The sequence below is a fragment of the Cuculus canorus genome, chromosome 5 (genome assembly GCF_017976375.1).
Source record: "Cuculus canorus isolate bCucCan1 chromosome 5, bCucCan1.pri, whole genome shotgun sequence".
Taxonomy (NCBI): Eukaryota; Metazoa; Chordata; class Aves; order Cuculiformes; family Cuculidae; genus Cuculus; species Cuculus canorus.
Window position 1 is genome coordinate 42,228,188 of NC_071405.1, and position 21,450 is coordinate 42,249,637.

Here is a 21,450-nt window from a genome sequence, read left to right on the forward strand (position 1 = left end):
GATGTGCAGCAGACCAGCGTTGCGGGGCGGAGAGCTGATGTCCCAAGGCGATGGGAGGAATGAGATGATTGTGGTGGCCCTGGAAAATGAGGGTGGCCATTTCTTCCTCATGAATCCCTCACAGGTCTTCTCCCAGCCTTGCAGCGTTTCACTGAAGACCAAGAGAAATTCAGGACAAAAGAAATTGTTGCAGTCTAGTTTTGCACTTTGATGCCCACTGTGATGAATAAAATGCTTTGACAAGATAAGGATGAAGATCAAAATATTTTCCCACTGTTGAACACACAAATAAATAAGTAAAGAGACAAGCATTCAAATCCAAGCATTTCCTTTCATTGCGAGCATCAGACTTCAAGGGAGTAACACCACAATTTTTTTCCTACCATTGTACTGAGCCAAATGAACAAAGGTTGTGGCTTCAGGGATCCAAACTTCAAGTGTCCTAATAGGCAGAGGAAGTGCTGGCAACGCAGGACTGGCATGAAACCCATGAGCGCCTTGTGCATAAATGCCAGTACCAACAGCTGGGAGGACTTGCTTCAACTTCAAAGGCAGCAACACCACCATCTCTGTAGGTTCAAGACTGAGGCATTGAAGGGAGGAAGACAAAGGATGAAGGATCAATAAAAAACATGGGATGACAAAAATGGTGGGTTAGACAGAGATGCTGTGATAGAGCTCAAGATAGGAGTTTTCAGGACAAAGGTATGTTTCTACCTTTGAGTGCTCTCCCTAAACAACACATCAGAGTGGATGTCATATTCGGCCCTGAGGTATCTGGCATGAAGTCAGCAGTATGACAAGTTCAGTCACTTTTTTGTGGTTAAAGCTGTCTATGAATCTATATATTTACAGTTATAAGACCTAAGTGTCTTGTTCTCATTTACAGTTATCTTCTCCATTGGGTTACACAATATAACCACAGGTGGTATTTCACTTATGCATCGCTTTTATTTTTTATGTTGCCTGCCCAGATATATTATTTATGACCCATTATATACATTTGTTTCTTAACTAATAAACCTTAGAAAATATTTTTAATGAAAGACTATTTTTTAAACAATTGTGTTGCCACTCCTCTATTAGGACTCAAGGATTAAATAAGACTGAGTATTTGTTAACTAACAATTGGTTACTGAAACACATGGACTGAGGTTTTTGTCTTCCCATTATTGAGGCTAGAGAAACGATGTTACTACAACCACATTGATGTTGCCCAGCTGAGTTCTCCTTTCAAGGCACATGCTGAATTTTAAACAACCACATGGATTTCTCACCCATACCTTCAACATTGTGGGACATGCTGTGAAAGAGAAAAGCAGATGGATGTCACAGCTGGCTGTGCAGACATCAAAAGTAATTCTCTTTTTAAAGACAATTTGTAATCCCCTTCCCCTTCCCTTCCCTTCCCTTCCCTTCCCTTCCCTTCCCTTCCCTTCCCTTCCCTTCCCTTCCCTTCCCTTCCCTTCCCTTCCCTTCCCTTCCCTTCCCTTCCCTTCCCTTCCCTTCCCTTCCCTTCCCTTCCCTTCCCTTCCCTTCCCTTCCCTTCCCTTCCCTTCCCTTCCCTTCCCTTCCCTTCCCTTCCCTTCCCTTCCCTTCCCTTCCCTTCCCTTCCCTTCCCTTCCCTTCCCTTCCCTTCCCTTCCCTTCCCTTCCCACAGTGCTAACACTCCAGTTTTTCTGCTCGGTAGTGCAGGACTTTGACAGCATCTGGGATTTGCATGCTAGGACAATTACAGCCCAGAAGGTCAACCGTATCCTGGGTTGCATTAAAAAGAAGTGTGGCCAGCACATCGAGAGAGCTGATTCTGCCCCTCTGCTCTGCTCTGCTCTGCTCTGGTGAGACCACACCTGGAGTATTGTGTCCAGTTCTGGAATCCCTAATGCAAGAGGGATATGAGCTGTTGGAATGGGTCCAGAGGAGGGCTACAAAGATGATCAGAGAGCTGGAGCACCACCCATATGAGGACAGGCTGAGAGAGTCAGGGTTGTTCAGCTTGGAGAAGAGAAGGCTCTGGGGAGACCTTACAGTACCTGAAGGGGGCCTACAAGAAAGCTGGGGAGGTACTTCTTACAAGGGCATGTAGTGACAGGATGAGGGGAAATGGCTTTAAATTGGAGGGGGGGAAGATTTAGGTTAGACATTAGGAAGAAATTCTTCACACTGAGGATGGTGAGGCACTGGCACAGGTCATCCAGGGAAATTGTGGATGCCCCATCACTGAAGGTGTTCAAGGCCAGCTTGGACAGGGCCTTGATCAGCCTGGTCTGGTGGGAGGTGTCCTTGCCCGTGGCAGAGAGATTGGAACTGGATGATCTTTAAGGTCCCTTCCAACACAAACTATTCGATGATTCTATGATGATTCTATGAATTACCCTGTGCAAGCCCTGCACAGCTCCACTGCAGGTGGAGTGCCAATTGTACTCACTTTCGTTGCTTGACCAAACTACCAGAAGTCTGCTTGTGCATACCAGCCTGGAGTAACAATTGTAGACTAAGGTCAATCATGACTTCTCTGACACTTATGTCCAATCATTTGCCAACATGCTGTCTGGCAATCTGAAACATGCTTCTGTTTTATTCCTACATTGTCTCATTGATGAAAGAAATTTCCAAGAGAGAGAGAGAGACAGAGAGAGAGATGGTCTACAGAGCCAGCAGTTACGCGTTCTTCCCTGGGTCCTGTTTTCAATATAAGTGCTTGGTTTAGGTTATTGTTTCTCCTTTTTCCTCCTCATTCATTCTGGCATTCCATCTTGCCATGCAGTTGGAGTTATTCAACTCAAAGATAAAAAGGATTCATGAAAATGCTTAAAGACCAAGCGGGTTTATTCATTGACACGGACTCTGTGTCCCCTTTTATATGACTTAAGAATAGTAGATCCTCTGAGAAATTATTCTCCATTCACATCCTCAGGAAGTGTATCCTGATTGCATACAAATGAGAGAAATGAAATGCAGATGATTCCTTTTTGGCTACCGCTCCAAGGAGGCCCATGCAGCATGGACAGCTTTGGTCAGCTATCTTCTTGTTTCTTCCAACTCAAGCATTGTTCCTACCTGCTCATGTCTGCAAGCATCACCCATGTTTTCTTTGACTACTGTGCCACCAAGATGGACAGTAAAGGAAACCAGGCATCTCTGCCTCTCTAGTTTTCAAGGTCTGATTCTGTCAAAAAACTTTCAAAGACACAGTAACCCAGTTCCAGGAGTCAGCTGATCCTTACAAATGAAAATGTAGATTCAGCCTGCCTATGTATTGCCAAACTCCATGTAAGCAAAGTTTCACACTTGCTGGCACCAGGTCTTTGGAAGTACCTGTGCAGTAAGAAATAACAGGCAAAGAGATTTAGCTGTAAATCAGCAGCAATCTCATGAACTGCCACTTCTGCTTCTCTTGCTATTTTGACCTCTCCCATAGGATTGGAAACAATGTAAAAGGAAAGAACACTCAAAAAACCACAGCAAAAATCAGGTTCCTCATGGCTCCCCAATATGTTATCAAAAGCAAAAGCATACTATTGCTATTTTGAGACAAACACTTGATAGAAAATTTTTACTCCATTTAAGACACTTGTCCATTACATCACAAGACAGAAGGTACACCCATCAGAGGAAAGATTGTTACAGAAAGGTTAAACGCTGTCTTCTCCTTCCCTTGTTACCCTATCCTAGTGGTCTCTCTCATTCATTCAGTAATCAGGAGGAACACCAGAAAAACTTTGCTCTTGAATGAACCCTTTTGCTGTAAGAACAAGGATGCCCTACTCACAGTCTTCCTTTATAAAAAAAATGGCAGACAATCTTAAAGAGATCTCCTGAAATAAACTAATAAAAACAGTATATAAGTAAATCATAAAAAAAAAATAATCATTGTAATAATAAAACTACTTCCAAAACAGAGTTTGAAATCCTCAAAAGCAGGACCAGACAAAGGACTCCAGGGACTCCAATGTGGAGTTCACCCCACTGTTGAGACTGAAAGCATTTCACACAACATAAAGAAGGATAGTATCGTAAAATTAATGTAAAGATAGATCAGCAGGCTGGTCCACGGCCAGAATCTGATTCCACCCCTGGAAACCCAAAACCACAAAGGACTTAAGTAAAAAAATCTAACAATATATCAAGGCTACCTGATACCTCCCAAGCTTTCTAGCTCAACAATCTTTACAACCAGCAAAGGGGCTCAGAGATATACATTCTTTGCAGCCACAGTCTTAAATGTCCAGTTTGGGTAAAAGAGATTATGACTCCCAGACTATGATGGATATCCTAGCTGCAATCACAGCTGTAAAGACACAGTCAGGATTATTTTGAGCATCCATCATCCACCTAACTTCAGCCTTGCATCTCATCTGTCACCTAAGCAGGGGGTGCAAATCTCATTATAACCACCAGAGTGAGTCATGTGTTACAACTTCTGTGCATGTCTGTTACATTCAAGAATAACCTCCCAGCTCCTCCAGAGGGAATGGCAGAGATGGATGGACAGCTCTCTTTGATCTGGGGAGTTCTTCCTCTACCTCCAGTTTGTCTCCAATTGCCTCCAAGGTCATGCTGTCAGGACAGGGATGGCATCCCCCCCTTGCATATGAATCTCATCTCCTCTCCTCCAAAACCACAGTTTACACGTGTTTACTGTTACTTCCAGATGTGTCCACAACTTGAAAGCAGTGATTTCAGAAGGAAAAACCTTTAGAGCTAGCAGACCTGCACCCCCTTTCCCCTCCTTTTTCTTCAGCATCTGTCCAGGCAGTCTATGCAGGCAACATCGAACAGTTCTAGGGGACTCAACGCACCATGGAAGTGTCTGTATGTGGGTGGATTAGAGAAGAGAAAATGCAATTCCTCTTCTCACCATTAAACTTAAAGCCTCTCTCTCAGCTTACTATCTCAAAATTCACTCCTAGAGATCTTTGGCTAAAGCCCTCCTGACAAGATATCTAGCAAGAAACCAGTTTGGTGTCCTTCCCCATGCTGGAATGATGTGGATTCCTGAAGAACAATGGAAGTGGTGGCACTGACTAGGACTTGATTGCCTTGATAGATGCAACAGCACGTATGACACTAATATATCTTAATCCTACTGTCCTCACTCATGCAACTTTGGCAAAAGCCGCTGTCCGGCAGACATCTTCAGCCCTGGGCTTTTTTTCAGTAGCCAGACTGGGGGTCCCTTTTGGTGGCTAGTCATGTGGATTGTGGTAGGCAGGCACACAATGTCACTTCTGTGTGGTACTGTAGGCTTATTCCCCTGAAGAGATCAGAAGGAGGAGGCAGAAAGGAGACAGCCTGACTTGCACCAACACGTAGAGCATTTGCTCCATAGCCAGAGCACTGCTGACATGAGAAGGGTTCACCCCTGGTTTTGGGAGTCATTCTCAGAGCAGCTCTCTTCCCCATCAGCTGGTGACAGCCCACCCCCTCCACACCCTCTGCTTTGGGAAGTTAATTTAGAAGCCAGCTTTGCCATCTGTGGACTACCCCATGCTGGGAAAATCCTCAGCTGGGGAGATCTGTTGTCTTTCCAGAGTGGTGCAAAGAAATCAGAGCGTGGGAGAGAACATAGACCTAAGAATCCTTCTAAGTCCTTAGCAAATTTCTCCATGCATCCTCCAGACTCCACCTCTTCCACCCAAAGTACCTAAATATGCCCTATAATGATGTTTGCTGTTGACATCAGAGCAGACTCGTGCAGCAGTCCTGCTGCTGCCCTCAGCTGAGTCATGACTCATGAACAAAGGGGATTTTAACTATTGTTGTTTTATTATTTTCATTATTTCATTCATCATCTTAATTTCCCTCTCTCACTCCTACTCAAAAGAGAAAGACAGACATACACACACAAAAGAAAAGGGCAGTAGGGAAAAACGCGCCAACATGGTCCACATCTGGAAACTGATTTCCCAACCCCAGAACAAAGAGCTCTGAAATTGCAGCTCCAAGTCTCCTGTTTGTGTTCTCCCATTATGTTCTGTAATAAAATCTAATAGAGAAGCAGTCCAAGATTCAGCAAGAATTACTTGGAATTTATTAGTGCACAAGATCCATTCAGAAGTTCATGTAGAACTTTATATAGGACTTACAAAGCTATTAAGCTCAAAAACACTGCAGGAGCATGACAGCTTTTGGTTCAAGAAAACTTCTCCCTATAGATTGGGCTTGGCTTAAATCACTTCTTTAAACCCAGCTAAACTACTGTGCTGTTTCTCTTACTCTCCATGTTAAAAAATATCACTATTACCACAATTTAGTGCTGTGCAGGGATGGGTAAAAGTCATGGAGACACAAAGAAAATGCTAAGGAGAGAAAAGAGAAGAAAAAGAATTCTAGAAATCATCATTTTTCAGCAAGGGGAATGGAGACAAACAGTTCCTAAGAGAGTTTTGGGCGTCAGTGATTTTTAACAGAAGGAAGTTTCTTAGAATGGGTTAAAAACCCACTGCTTGTACTTTTAGCAGAAAAGGATTTTGCAAGTCAACAGAAATGTTCATGTGGGGAAAAAAAATTCAAAAACATACAGTTTTTAATTTGAAAAACTGTAATCCCATAGCCTTTCAATGGAAAGAAAATACATGCACTGTTGAGAAATGGCACAGTGCACCCCACTGGCATAGAAAGAAAAGCATTATTAGGTGAGAATTGTTGAGGAGAGGACAATTATTTGAGAGCTTTAAAAGAAGATGCTGCTCTGACCTGCTTGTTTACATGCAGATACACCCAAGAGCTATCTGTACTTCAGCTTTCATTTCCACCTTAGGTTTCCTGAATGGCAGCTCTACACAGTGGCACTACAGCAAAAGCCAGGGCTCACATACAGCATAGGTTTGTCCTCTAGCTCCAAGGCAAAGTGATCTAGGAAAAGACACCACAACTGCATGCACATGAAGGAGGCCACATTGTTCAATAGTCTCCCGGTCGTAAACTCTTTCCTCCCTCTTCTCTTTTCTTTGATGTTACTTAGCTGTACTCATGTTGAATCATTGGACTTAGCCTTTCATCTGGACCCTCGGGATGCATTACAGGGATGGAAAGAGAAAGGCACTACTTAATAACACTTTCCAAGTACAAGGGAGAGGAGATTCCTGGAAAATCAGGTTAAGACTGTCCAAAAAACTTCTTCGAAGAAACGTGGCAAACTGTATATAGCTAACTATTTATGGTGGAGATGGAAGTTAGACTACCCTTGAAGGCAAGCGGCTGCTGTCATTCCGGTTAGTCACTGGAAACTAAACACATCATAAGTATGTGGAGAAAAAAGGCTATGCCAAATTAATAGCCTCATTATTCTGCAGGAACTTTTCTAGCTCATATGTTTACCTACATTTGTATTTAAAAAAGAAGGCATTGAGCCAAACAATGGATTCAGAATTTGAATTCTGAAACCAGTCTTCTTTCTCCATGACTGAAATTGCTCAAGCAAGAATAGAATTGGTCAAAACATTTTTTTAAAATGAACAGTGGCTTTTCTTCAAAAGAAAATTAATTTATGAGCATTTTCTTCTCCTCTCCCTCAAATTTTTCTGATTTTTTTGTAAAACACGGAAAACAAGAAACTGTTTTTCAGCTTTGTTTTTCTTCATTCTTCCTCTGTTTCCTCCCTTTTCATGGCAAAACAGAATAAAAGCTGATGAGAAGTTGAAGGGGAAAATAAATACTTAAACTAACAAATAAAAATACTATTTTCTGAAATTATTTCCAGTATTTGCCTTGCTTGCATTTTACTGTCAAATTAGAAAACTGAACTTTTCTTTTTTTGAGCAGTGCTCAAAAGCACTTGCAGGAAATGTTGTTGGGATACTGTCGGCATTGCTCCTGCATCCCTCTACACACCCTGTCTATGCAAGAAATGTTCTTGCTCTCTGCAGGTATGTCCGACTCTCAGACACCGCCCAGGTGTGGTCCAGCAGCTCAGCTTACAGACTGTTTTTCTGTGAAGCATTTTAATGCTGGATCTCAGAAAGCCATCAGTCTCTGTAACACGTGACCAAAACCTCCTGTCACCAGACCTACCTGTCTCGTAGTTACCCTGCTCAGTGCAATGCAACTTTAGCAAAGCACACACTCAGCTTCAGGCCTCCACAGTCTGCATCCTCCTTCCCTCTAACATCATAATTTCTCTCATATATGAGCAAGAGAAATGCATACTCAGTCCCTTGGATTTCATCCCAAAGATCCAAAGATCTTTGCTGAAGACAGGGTTTAGCGTCCCCCTATCATTTCCCTGTACTACTTGTGTCCCTCCCAGGGTGCCAGCTTACCCAAGTATATGAGAGTGCTCTCAGTTTTACCCCAACTGCTACAACAGTCAATCCATTTCTCACATCCCAGGTCTTGCAGTCAGATGAAATGTACTATTTTTGTTAATAAAGACCATTACTAGCTTGTACAGGAAAACTTGGAGATAACATCTGAACAGGCTCAGAAACCAGGTGGCAGCAGTAAAGAAGTAGGCATATATTTCAGCCTCGTGATTTTTCATTCAGCGTTAGAGTTTGTCAAGGATTGACTAATGATTTTTGAATGTGGCTGAGGCTGGCAATACTGACTGTGAGCTTTGAGAGCTTTCAGCAATTTACTGACAAGGAAGTGGGGACTCAAGCTTGTGATGCTGATGCTTTTCAGCACTGCGAGGGCATCCAGTCTGCTGTGCATGTTTGCATAGTCCTGTTCCATGGAGACAGAGTACACAAGTCCCATCTCACCCACTCTTGTTCAAGCCAGCCCTCTCCCTTGAGGACGTGCACAGGGTAGAGCAATCCTCTGTGGGTGCAAAAGCATGACCCAGTCCTGTTCCTCCCAGGAATCCATGAGAATTTTTGCCTTTGGCACATTCATGGAGACAGGATTTTGCTCAAAGCACATACCAAGGGAATGAATCTTCCAAAAATATGAATTCTCTTTGCCTCATACCAAAACATTCATAGTAAGATCAGGCAGCACTCTTGCAGTAAAACATTGGCAAGAGGAAATGCTAACAAAATGCTAACAAAAAACTAAGGAACTAAAAAACACCAAGAAAAATCTCCTAGAAGAAACAAACATAAGAAGAATATGCTGTCCGTTCAGTCAAACTATGCTAACAAATCAATGCTGTCTCATGATGATATGGAAATATTTACAGGAAGAGAGCACAGACTTTTGGCTGGCAACTGTGAAAAGTATCTATCACAACTGTTTTCTGTGCAGAACAAAAGGGAGAGAAAACAAGGGAAAGGTGGAGCAGTGAGGGGAGGGTGAAAGTAGCAGGGACAGGAAAGCTGGGAAAAGAATATGGATTAAGAAAGCAAGGGTGAATATAGTGGGACAGTGAGCAAAGTTCAAACACTAGGACGCCTTGCTGCTCCCTATTTACCTGCCAGTAGCCAGATTCACTGGCATCTCCCTTACATGATAGAGATTCATTCACATCCCCCACAAAAGCAGTGGTTTACTAATGGAGCCTGCCAACAGCATACACAAAAGGTTAAACTGCCCAATGGGACAACTGGGGCCAAGTGAATGGAAAGAACATGCCAGTTATCTATTAATTTGTTCTATATACATGTCATTATAGATAATCACATGAGTTAGTTCTGCAGCCTGAGCCTTCCTCAACCAGTAATCCCTGTAATTCATGAGTGACAGTTGTATAATGTGGCTGTAAGTGACATCATCATATCGTATGTAAAATCCTCTCTATATACATGCATGTGCAGTGACTCACTGTGACACGTCACACTGACATTTGCAATGTGGGCCAAGTCTGTCAGTAAGACAAAAGCACTTCTTGTGATACTTCCAAGCTGTAAGGTTGGGTATTGAACAATGGAGCACACAGGAGAAGGCAGGAAAATGTAGCCCTCAAATATTCAGTTCATACATGCAACAGCCAAGTGCATTGGCACAAGAGAATATTCAAGGCAACAGCCAATGACAGTACTAAAGAGCACAAGGCATGTAGTCCATTTTGATGCCATAATCAAGGAAAACAGAAGAAATACTCTGCACAGCATTTGAAGTCCACAAGTACAAAATTCTGGAGAAGTTCTCAGGAATCAAGACAGGCCTTTCCATTTAGGGAGAAGATATTTCAGAATCAAGAGTCAGCATTGTCAGCAAAGTGCTACAGAACAGCCTGACTCAGAAGAGGAAACATTACATAAAATAGTACTCAGACATCACTCAGAAAGAATAAGCACGATATACTGTGTAAATCCAGACACATATGATATGGGAAATTCCAATCAGGGCTGGACCCCAGAGCAAGTCTCTGAAGCCATATGCATTCTAAAGACGCATGAAAAATGGGAACTGTAAATAGAAAATTCTTCTCTTCACTGTTGGAGGAACTGGGTCTGAGAAAGTGTTGATCAATCTTTCCAGCTCCTTTTGCAGTCCTTTGTTACATCTTTAAGAAAAATCAAAAGCCAAGAAGGATCTGGGAAGTAGGGTATAGCATGAGCCTACTCGTGCATCCTGCATGAAGAAAGCATGATGCACAGAGAAGATGCCCAGCATGGACACTAAGGGAAATATTTCAGGGAAATGTTTTCACTGAGCAATGGTTCTATACAATAGATAAAAACAATAGTTGCATTTTGGTGACGTCGTTCTTTCTGGAAGAAGATAATCAGTAAAAATCAAACCATTTTGTTTTGTTGAAGAAAAATTGAATTTTCCATTTGAAATTAAATTCTATCTTAATATACACTTCTTTGATGTTAAGTCTTCACTGCAGAGCCTCAAGTGCTTCATTTAATATGGGGAAAAAAATCCTCGCACCTTTTAGTTCAGCAAGTTGGACAGAAAAAAAAAATTGTAGATTCCCTCCATCTTGCCTGTGATTTCAGTCATTCACCCGATTCATTCACCCAAGTCATTTTTAAAGAGGATGTGTCTGCTTGCCAGACATTCTGGAACTGAGGCATCCACAGGAGTCTCTCAACCACAAGACAAAAAACTTCCAGCAACTGTGTAAGAGGCTACACGTAGCACCAGGACCAATAAGAAACACAGAGTTAATGCTAGGAAAACAGGAACAAGCAAGGCCCGTTTTGGCTCCTGGGATCTGGGTCTGTCTGGCTGTATTGCTACAGATGCTCTCCAGCAACACTAGATGATGAAGGATGTGCATCTCCTACGTGAGAGTATCCAAGGACCTTTCTGCTCCTTCACAGGCCTGCTATTGGTAGCAGATGGATTTGCAGTTGCCTTCACCTCATCAGGTCACAGCTATGGGGAAATGTCTTCTTTTATCTGACTTTGAACCCTTCCAAGCTGGCCTTGACCCCACAAGGAGAGAAATGCACGGCTGCTGATCACAGTACCTATTTGTTCCCATTTTGCCAAGCTAATGGTGAGCCAAGGGCAATATGTGGTCACTTCAAGGGGCTTTAAATGGTATTTTAAGGCTCTCACACCTTCATAAGGGCACAAGAGAAGGCATGACAGAGCCAGACCTCCCCACTGTCCCCCAGGGAATACTCTACTCACCACAGCCATGCCTATTTCTTCCTCCATCCCTCTGGCCCTGCTGCAGTAAGTGACACCCATTCACGTGCCAGGCAAGCCATGCTGCTACTCGCCTGACTGGAGCTACTTGCTACCCTGGATCAATAGCAAAAAATAAAAAGATGTAATAAAGCTTTCCCTTGGGCATCACGCAGTACATTCCTGTTCCTTCCCAGTCAGTGTTTTAAATATGTGAAGCGTTATATAAATGCTAACTATTATAATAATGTTCCCCTCCTTCCAGTCAACTCCCCCCACAGACCTACAGACACATTCCCCACCTCCCGTTTTAGCATGTTCACGGCATCATAAATTACCCTGTTTTCATTTACCCTGCCCTTTGTCATATGATCCCAGCCCTCAGAAGCTTTAAATAGTCTGCATTATTCTGAAGGCTTGTTAGGACTTGTCCTTAATCACTCCAGGAATAATTCTTGATGGCTTGTTTCAGACTCTGTGTGAATGTCTGTGCAACAACAGGGCTCTGTCTTGCTTAGGTCCCTCCTAGAAGAGGAGTTAAAGCTTCATGCCCAGTACAGGATGAATGGCACATTATAGGGGCCATGCATGGTACCAAATTCATTGTTGTATCTGTATGTGCTAAAGTTCTTTTCAGCTAAGACCTGAATTGAAAACATATGTTCCAGAAAAGCAGAGGGTGACCGTATTATGTGTTGATAGATGCCGAGCAGCAGAAATCAACCTGCCCTTTAAATGCAGGGACACTACAAATGGTGCAGTCAGTGCTTCCCAGAACTGTGCTCGTTAGAGCCGGTCCTAGGGCTTGCACTGTTTGCCTGGTGCACAAGAATTCCGCTGTTAGATACTGAAATGAAAGCTCACTCCCTGCCATATTTACAATCGCTGTTGTCTACCTTATGGTAAAAAAAAAAAAAACCAAACGAGAAAAGGCAGAAATCTGGTGCTTAATAAAATCTGTTTCTTAAAGACTGGCAATTGTGATTTCAATGTCATCCATAGGAGAAAAACCTAAGGCAGAGAAATCTGCTTTTCTGGTTTGGGTTCCAGGTACAAACTTAGAGGAAAACAAATCACTCAGTAGCATAATGACACTGAGACTTCTGCGAAGTAGGCTGCAACACTCTCTGAAGACAGAGTACTGGACATGGCAAAGAAATTACCAAACCTTTGTTCACCTAGGGTTACATTAGTCCACAGAAATAAAGCTTCTGGTTTTGGCAATTTTGTATTCATACTATGCATTGACAATATGTCACCCGTTACATTCTTATGACCCCACATGTGCAAAAGCCATAAGTGAGAAGTGGCTGAGAAACACCTGCTAAAATAACATCATGACAAAATGCCTTTGCACCATAGCTCAGCAAGCATAGAATCATAGAATTGTTTGGGTTGGAAGGGACCTTAAAGATCATCCAGTTCCAACCCCCCTGCCATGGGCAGGGACACGTCCTACTAGATCAGGCTGCCCAAGGCCCCATCCAACCTGACCTTGAACACCTCCAGGGAGGGGGCATCCACAACTTCCCTGGGCAACCTGTGTCAGTGCCTCACCACTCTCTAGTCCCTAGTCCTATCACTACAAGCCTTTGTAAACAGTCCCTCCCCAGCTTTCCTGTAGGCCCCCTTCAGGTACTAGAAGGTTGATATAAGATCTCCTTGGAGCCTTCTCTAAGCTGAAGAAGTCCACCTCTCTCAGCCTGCCCTCGTATGGGAGGTTCTCCAGCCCTTTGATCATCTTCGTAGCCCTCCTCTGCACCCATTCCAACAGCTCCATATCCTTCTTATGTTGAGGATTCCAGAACTGGACACAATACTCCAGGTGGGGTCTCATGAGAATGGAGCAGAGGGGCAGAATGACCTCACTTGCCCTGCTGGCCACACTTCTTTTGATGCAGCCCAGGATACAGTTGGCCTTCTGGGCTGCAAGAGCACACTGCTGGCTCATGTCGAGCTTCTCATCCACCTGCACCCCCAAGTCCTTCTCTGCAGGGCAGCTCTCAAGCACGTCATCCCGCATTCCTGTACTGAAATTAAGGATTGCCCCGACCCAGGTGTAGGACCTTGCACTTGGCCTTGTTGAACCTCACGAGCCTCCAGCCTGTCCAGGTCCTCTGGACAACACCCCATCCTTCTGGTGTGGCAACTGCACCATTCAGCTTGGTGTCATCTGCGAACTTGCTGAGGGTGCACTTGATCTCACTGTCTATATTATTGATAAAGATATTAAACAGCACTGGTTCCAGTACAGACCCCTGAGGGATGCCACTTGTCACGAATCTCCATCTGGACTTTAGGCCATTGTCCGCTTCTCTCTGAATATGACCATCCAACCAGTCTGCCCAACCATTTGGCCTTCATGTTTCTGGATTATCTTAGAACATTTTGCTGGGCATCTCACCATCACTAAGGCACCAGAAAAGGTATCTAAATTAACTAAGACCAACAGAGGAAGCTTTGGTGCTTACCTTTCATCTCCCATCTTCACAGGCATCAAAGATTAGAAAGATCATAGAGGGTTTTGGAATCAGGAGATGCTGACTATCACGTGAGCAGGATGGTTTGGAGTTTTTAGCTGAGATCAATGTCCTGTAGCTTAGTGTTTGGTCAAAAAAAACTCCAAAAACAAAAAAAAAAACAAAAGCAGGTCATTTGCAGCATTTTTGTTTATTATGTGGGCTACCAAGATAAAATCTGTGCTCGACAAGAAGGGAACAAAGGGAAGTTGCTTAAATGCTTGTGTGGAAAAAGTGCAGCAAATGGAAGGAGGTGCTACATGAAACCAGATGAGCTGGAACAGATATAGGTGTTAAACCTTGAGACACAGAGAACCAAGGGTGACCATGCAGTGGGACTACTGAGGGAAACACAAGTTGATAAACGAAGACTTTTGGAGAAGCTTCCAGCCATGCTGGAGAAGGTCCATTTTCTTGATGTGGTGTTAGCGTCCTCACAGGAGCACTCACCTTCTAATACATACACAGCAGGCAGAACTATGAAATAATATTAGGAAAACCCTTTAAAGGGAAAACCCTTACATTGCTGTAGTCCATGGAGGATTTTGCAAAAGAAGTTTCGTCATTCTGCACTGCAGACAACCACACAGAGACAGGTAGAGTGAACTTATCAAAAAGCACCCAGACCCAAGTATGGAAGAGCTTTGATACTCTGGTCATGGAGCAAAATGTAGCTATTGAGTCCCCTGTTATCCCAGGCCACAAATGTGGGGTCATAGGAACTGCAAAAAAAATCACTCTTTAGGAAAACAGAAATTTGTGCTGTAACACAAAGCCAAACTCAAATCAAGCTGCTGCAAAAGGTGGACTTCTCTTCCCGATGGACAGAACCATCCAAGGGCCAGCAGTCTGCCCTCCTTAAGTAAACGTGTTGACAAGCAGGGAAGGCACTCAAGGACACTCATCACTAAAACGTGACACACGTTTCTCCAAGGAGTGAAGTCAAATTTTGCACAAGGATAAACCCAGAGCAGAGACCAGCACAGCCTGCAGCTGCCCATGGAGACACAGGCTCTTTGGGATGCTGCAGCAAGCAGGCAGTTACAGCAACTGTAGAAAGGACATAACAATGTTCTTCAACATATGCAGGAAGAACCAGGCAAGAGACAGGAGAAAGAGAAGAGCTATTCCTGAAACAAATACATACATACATGCATAAATAAATCTGTGAAAGCAGGTCTTACTTCAAAGTTGGATCTCAAGATGAAAAATACAGTAACAAACCATCATTCCTAGAGAAGCTCCCCTCAAAAGAGGAGCCTGAGGACATTATGAGCACAGCCTTATCCTAATGGATGTTCAAGTAAACATGCAGGGGGGTCTTCACACTATTTCACCATGTGGACCTTGCTGAGGTGTCTGAATTAGAAACTGAGATTCCCTGCAAACTCCACAAAGAGAGGCAGACATTTTTTGAACATGATTCAGAGCCCAGAGGGTAGCAACCTCACTCCTGTTCTACTTATGTGGTCCAAACCAACCCCAGAGATGTCTTCCCCTCTTCTTAGTTCACATTCAGAGTTGAGGCAGCCTGGCTTAGGCTGCTATGCTAAATGGTGAATATTACACAAGTCCCTTATGTGGTCAATGGTGAATATTACAGCAAGTCCTTTAAATCTGCTCTATGTGGCCAGCATGGTGTAAGCCCAGAGGGAAATGACACTGAGTCTGACGTGGGGAACCTGATGCTGCCTCGTAAGCTGGAATGGCAGAGCTGTGGCAAACACTACTTTTCTTTATTATTTTTATTTATTTTAGGACATTGATGAAGTCTGGCACATGCTAAAGATGAAAGGACAATCAACTTCGTCCATCACTAGACATGTATATAAAACAAAGTCCTGTTTTTAGTGGGCGAGAGAGAGAGTAAAACCTCAGCTAGACCAGATGGTAAAATCAGATCTCCTACAGACATGCTATAGAGAGAGCATACAATAATTGGAAACAAAAACCAGGAGATTTTACTAAGCTCAAAGACTAAAAGGTGTTGAATGAATCCATAGAAATGGTTGTGGTAGTAATGATTGAATTGTAATTTTTAAAAAAGAGCAGTTTCAGCTCTTGATGCATTAAGCATCAGTTGCCACTACCACACAGCACATTAATCATTTAGCCGTAGTTAACTGTTGTGCTCTTGACAGGTTATCAGCCAGGAAAGCCACATTCTCTTTAATGATAAAAAAATCAAAAACCCAAAACAAAATAAACACACACACACACAAAAAAACCCAAAAAAAACCCCAAAGAAACCCCACCAAAACAGGAATAGAGGAGGTAAAACTGCCGAACAGGGTTTTGTACGTTGGACATTGTAACACCTTATCAGGCCCCAGACGCATGAGATCAGAAATGCCAGATGGAACCTACAGGGCTTATCTGGGCACTCAGAAGTGAAGGAAGAATGAGAGCCAGAGGAGTTTTATTCTATATGAATCCCCAAATACTGCTGCTGTAGATAAGGAGTGAAGTCCCAGGTTCCATTAAGTCAATGACAAATCTCTGTTTGACTTCATTTGGGCTGGGATTTCCTGCATCTAAGAGTAAAAACCACACTAAGCACAGGAAAAAGGCAGCAGGAACTACTGAAGTTATGCACGGCTCCCGTTGGTACTTGTTTTGTTTTGAGGCCAGCGTAAACCTACGTTAGATGGGAAAGTGGTCTGGTGTTTTTGTTTTTTGGTTGTTTTTTTTTTTTCTTTCTCAGTTATTATCAGCATGATTTTCTGAGGTTTAGGGTTGGGCTTTTGGGGGGATTAAGGGTCAATTTTTGTATATGAGGAAGTTTCCCTGTGCACAATGTTACAAAGTTAGCAGCTCACCTACTCGGATGACCTCAGGCTCTCCAGATTCCAAGGCAGGAACCCCACATGATGCGAGAGCAGCATCAAATCCTAGCAATACACCAAGAAGAAAGAGCTGTTGGACTGCAAGAAAATCAGTAAATCAAAAACCAACCTGCCAAATCTGCCAAAGAAACAGCTTGGTGTCTTACAAAAGGTACCACTTTGCTGGAAGGAAGACCGGCGCTCGTGGAGAACTGTGCCAGCCTAAACCTCTTGCCAGTGGAGACTCACAGCATCACCCATAAAGGCTACAGCCTGGCCACCTTGCTCTCAGACAGACATAGCTCTCCCTCTGTCCAGCAGGAAACTGAAGACACATTCACATAGAAATAAGAGGAAAAAAACTCTGTTCTTTGAAAACATCCAAAATGCTGCAGGCTACGCTTTCCAGTGCTAAGATGTAGACCTCAAAGACAACAAGACAAACAAAATACATACAATGCTCTAAATATTAGAGTACAAAACCCCACCTTTCATTCAATGCCAATATGCTGTCTGGTTGGGACCCCTTACCTACTGTTATGTGAGACTACATATAACAAACTTCAACCTGTTTAGGGCTGCTTTTGAAAGTGGTCCAAATTTCAAGGGAAGGAGAGGCAAGCACTTTTCCAGTTTCTTCTGCCTGTTTGTCACGGAGTAGCAGACCTTGATTCTCCTGTTGAGGCTGTGACAGAAGAAGGAACAGAGCTAGGAGAGACCCCACAAGGGTACTGCCTGCATTGCCCATGAGCTGCACAAGGAGAAGCCATGCTGGAGCCAGCAGAAACCTGGGGAAGATCTCCTACCTCTTCCCAGCTACTGGAGTGATCTTCCAAGCTGCTCCAGCCACCTCAACCCAACATGCGCCAGGAAGGAGGTCTCCCTCAGCCACATTGCAGCTGCCCAGAGGGATGTGGAGCACCCAGGTGCCACTGGGAGAGAAGGGCAAAGGCTTATTTTCATGCTTTGTCAGTGCCCTCTCTCCCTCACGCCGGGTGTGTGGGCTTTTTATGGTGCCAATTAAGTGCACGCTGGGGCCAGGGCAGAGGCACAGCGCGCTGAGCTACCGTCTCACTGCCTCTGTACTGTCAGCTTCCATTAAACAGCTGGCGGCGGGGAGAAGGGGAGGAAAAGCCAGCGGCATGTTTGGTTTGCTGTTTTTGTGGGCACTTTACAACTTCAAAGGCTTCCCTCTAGTTCACAGGGGGCAAGGGGCAGAGGTCAGTAGGCATGGTTTGACCTCTCTTTCACCTCCTTCCCAAAAGGGAGACACACACACACAGAGGAAGAAGAAAAGGAAGATGAGATCCTGGCAAACACTTTTATCCTCTAATCTTTCCTCGCCTTAGTGCTACAGAGGCTTTGTCCAGCAGACAAAGTGCCCTGTGGAGTCTGACACTTCCATGTTGGACTCATCCTCCTCCTCCTCCTGTCTAAGGATGTAAAGCAAAACAGCAGCACTACAAAACAGAAACAAACAAACAAAAAACACACAAAAAAGAAAAACCACTCTTGGAGGCCGGTTTTTCTCATTTTTGGTTTTGGGTTAGATTTTTTCGGCAGTTGCTGTTTTTTCTTCCCAGCTAGGTATCTATCCATCTATATACAAGCCCCACAATTGCACATGAGGGAGGGAGAAAACCGGCACGATTGTTCGAGATCCAGCCCGGGATGTAAAAAATGCATTTTCTTGTCTTTAAAAACAGCGCTGTTGTATTTATTTATTTATTTGTAATGGCAAAGTCGCTAGCCCTAGGGCACTGAGGCATAAGTCTGAGTTTCAGAAAGGTCCCCACAGCTGGTGATTATATCCTTTGCAGTGTGTACAAAGACATTGAGAAAACAGCAGAGAAAGTAAACAGTATCACTTCTGGGGATGGAAGGGGAGAGGAGGAGGGAGGGAGAGGAGGGGAAGAGAGACCGATGAAATTTAAACTGGCAATCAGCCCAGCCACCAACTTAAAACAATACAGCAAGAGGAAGCCAAAAAGGAAAGAAAAACAGAGACGGGTGTGTGTGGAGACACACTCTGTGTGTGTGCAAGAGAAAGAGAGACAGGGAGAGTGTGAAGAAAAGCAAGGGAAGAAGGGTATGAGGTTGCAAGCTGAGATTTCGGGCCCATCTCTGGAAGCCCATCACAAAGCAGAACAGCTTGCAGGGGGAAGTTTCAGAGGCACAGTCTTCACACCCAGTGTAAATACATCTACAAGCATTTCTAATCAAGCTAATACAGCATAGCTTTTCATCTCTTTCAAGAAAGAGATGAGGAAGACCAGAATATAGAGACAGTCCCAATCTTGTTACCTCCTGTCATCCTCAAAACAAAAAAAGGGATAAGAAAGTAGCAGATAAGTCCAGACCAAGATCTAGCAACTGATGCTCTCCAGGTTGGTGCAATGTAGATTTGGGCTATGCTTATCTTTCAGTTGACTCTGGGAATCACACTTCTACTCAGCTCAAAAGCAATTTCATGTTAAGCTAATGTCTTTCTCAAGCATTTTGGTTTGACAGTATGGGAGAAAACACACAGTCATGACCAGGTGGTGCTCTGGGGCTCCAAACGTTTTGTGTGTTTACAGCACAGGGCACAACCTAGATTCAGTTTGGTCCAAGCTTGTACAGGCCCTCCTCTCACATAGACTGATCCTGGATGCTGGCTGACGCTCAATCCTCACCTTCCAGAATAGGTCTGGCTGCATTAGATCTTCTCTGGTCATGCTGACCGTGATCTCACTGGAATGAGGTTAGTCATCTTAGCACAGAGGAAGGGAGAGGCAAGCTTTTTTGGAACATCCATCCGCCTGGGAAAGGCTAACAAGCCCTCCTTTATAGATGTCTATATGTAGACCTCAGCAGAAACACAGTTGGAAAGCCTCTGGAGAGAGAGTGTACCTTAAAAGGACCAGGCCAGTCTGTTCTTCATGCTGTCCATCCAGCTTTCTGTTACCTTTCACACCAAGAGGATTCAGGCATCCTGCAGGTTGATGTGTCCTCTAAATTATTCCAGCAGTCGACCTCTCTTCCAAGAAACAACACAAATCTTAAAGCCACAGCTGCAAGCCCCAGTGAACCATGGCTCTTGCCCTCTCACAGGAGAGGGCAATGTAGATATGCTTTGGCTGAGCTTCAGGACCGTTGGTGGTACTTCTCACTAGGACAGGCTGGTAAAGTGCCATGAATTCAGACTGACTTAGGAATAACTGTGTTGCTTCCTTGAATTAAAACACTCCCCAGAGAAGCTCTTCTGCTAACCTCACTGGTCTCCTGTACATCAAGACTAGCTGGCACAGCCTTTCTCTAGTGGCAGCTAACTCTTCACTGTCTGTCACCAGTTTCAGGAGAAAAAGACTGATCATAAGGAGCCATTTGGGCTATACTTTGCAATTTCTACATATGGCCTAGACTAGAACCAGGTAAAGCAGACATCTCTGATAAATACAGAAAACACCACCACACTCTACAAAGAATTCTTCAGTTCTCACACCTCAAGTCTTCATGAAGATTTGGCATGGATTCTGCGGATCTGGCAGCTTCTCCAGGGTCTTCTTGCCCCCTGCCTCCTCGACAAAAATGCATTGAATATCTACAACCATAAAGAGTTTCAACTGCTGCAAAGGACACTTGACGGTACAGGGTGATGATGAATTCAATACTTAGCATCCCGTTGGAAACAACAAATGATTTAACATTTCTTATGGGTATAAGTGACTGAAGGTACCGAAATGAGGTATCATTTTGTTTCCACCAAAGACAATGCACAAATTATGCACTGGTTTCTGACAGGTAGTTTTGTACCCAAACAATACCAGTTGCAACAGTAGAAAATCTAGCTAAATATTAGGAAAAAAGATTCGTATTTAAGGTTAGTTGAGCAGTGGAACACGTTGTTCAGAAATGTTGAGAAATCTCCATCCACAGAGAGGCTCAAAGATGGACTGGGCAAGGCCATAAGCAACTTGAACCAATTTGGCCCTGCTCAGAAAGGGCTTGAACCAGATGATCTCTGGAGGTCCTTTACAACCTATATTAGTCTGTGATCAGGAAGACCACGTTAGAACCTGCCCAAGATAAGTACAGTACCTCATGTCCAAGTACAAACATCAGCATGGAGGCACCCCTGTTGTGGGGTTTCCAATACAAATATTGCCATGGTTACCTTTTGATTAAAACAAACTCAGTGCTACTTGTCTAATTCCCAAGGTTAACTATGCAGTCAAGCTGAAATAAGAGATGTGAGTGCCTTAAACCTCCAGGTGTTGGGTCTGTGAGCCTACAACTACTGTCTTGGTCACCAGCTGCATCCAGACCCTATAGAGAGGTAGTCCAGATGGCTGAACCTAGCAGACCAGCACTAGCACACTTCAAGTGACACTGACACCCCAAATCTACAGACCTTGGTGTGCAGAGGAAGGACAGGAGCAGACCACCAACCTCCTTTTCATTCAAACCTTGACCAAAGGAAATCTCAGTCTCTAAAAGACAACTCCATTCCTATGGTAAGAGCAAATTGGTTTGGTTCAAACCAAATGGCCCTACATTCACTTTCCTTTCCGGAAGCACACCAAGGTCTCTTTGTGGTGGAGGAAAAAAAAAGGGTTTTCTAGAAAAAGTAGTGTCTTCACCTACCTGGG

The 21,450-nt window shown here is 43.8% G+C and overlaps 1 long non-coding RNA gene across 1 annotated transcript in view; it reads right to left on the bottom strand.

Moving 5' to 3' along the window:
- Positions 1–389: 389 nt before the first annotated feature.
- LOC128852370 (uncharacterized) overlaps positions 390–21,450 on the bottom strand; it is a 50,700-nt gene continuing 29,639 nt past the window's right edge. Inside the window, exons 2-4 of the long non-coding RNA XR_008450168.1 lie at positions 16,814–16,885; positions 13,947–14,095; positions 390–1,303 (exon numbers count right to left, since the gene is read on the bottom strand). This is a non-coding gene — a long non-coding RNA (uncharacterized LOC128852370). The remainder of the gene's footprint in view (positions 1,304–13,946; positions 14,096–16,813; positions 16,886–21,450) is intronic.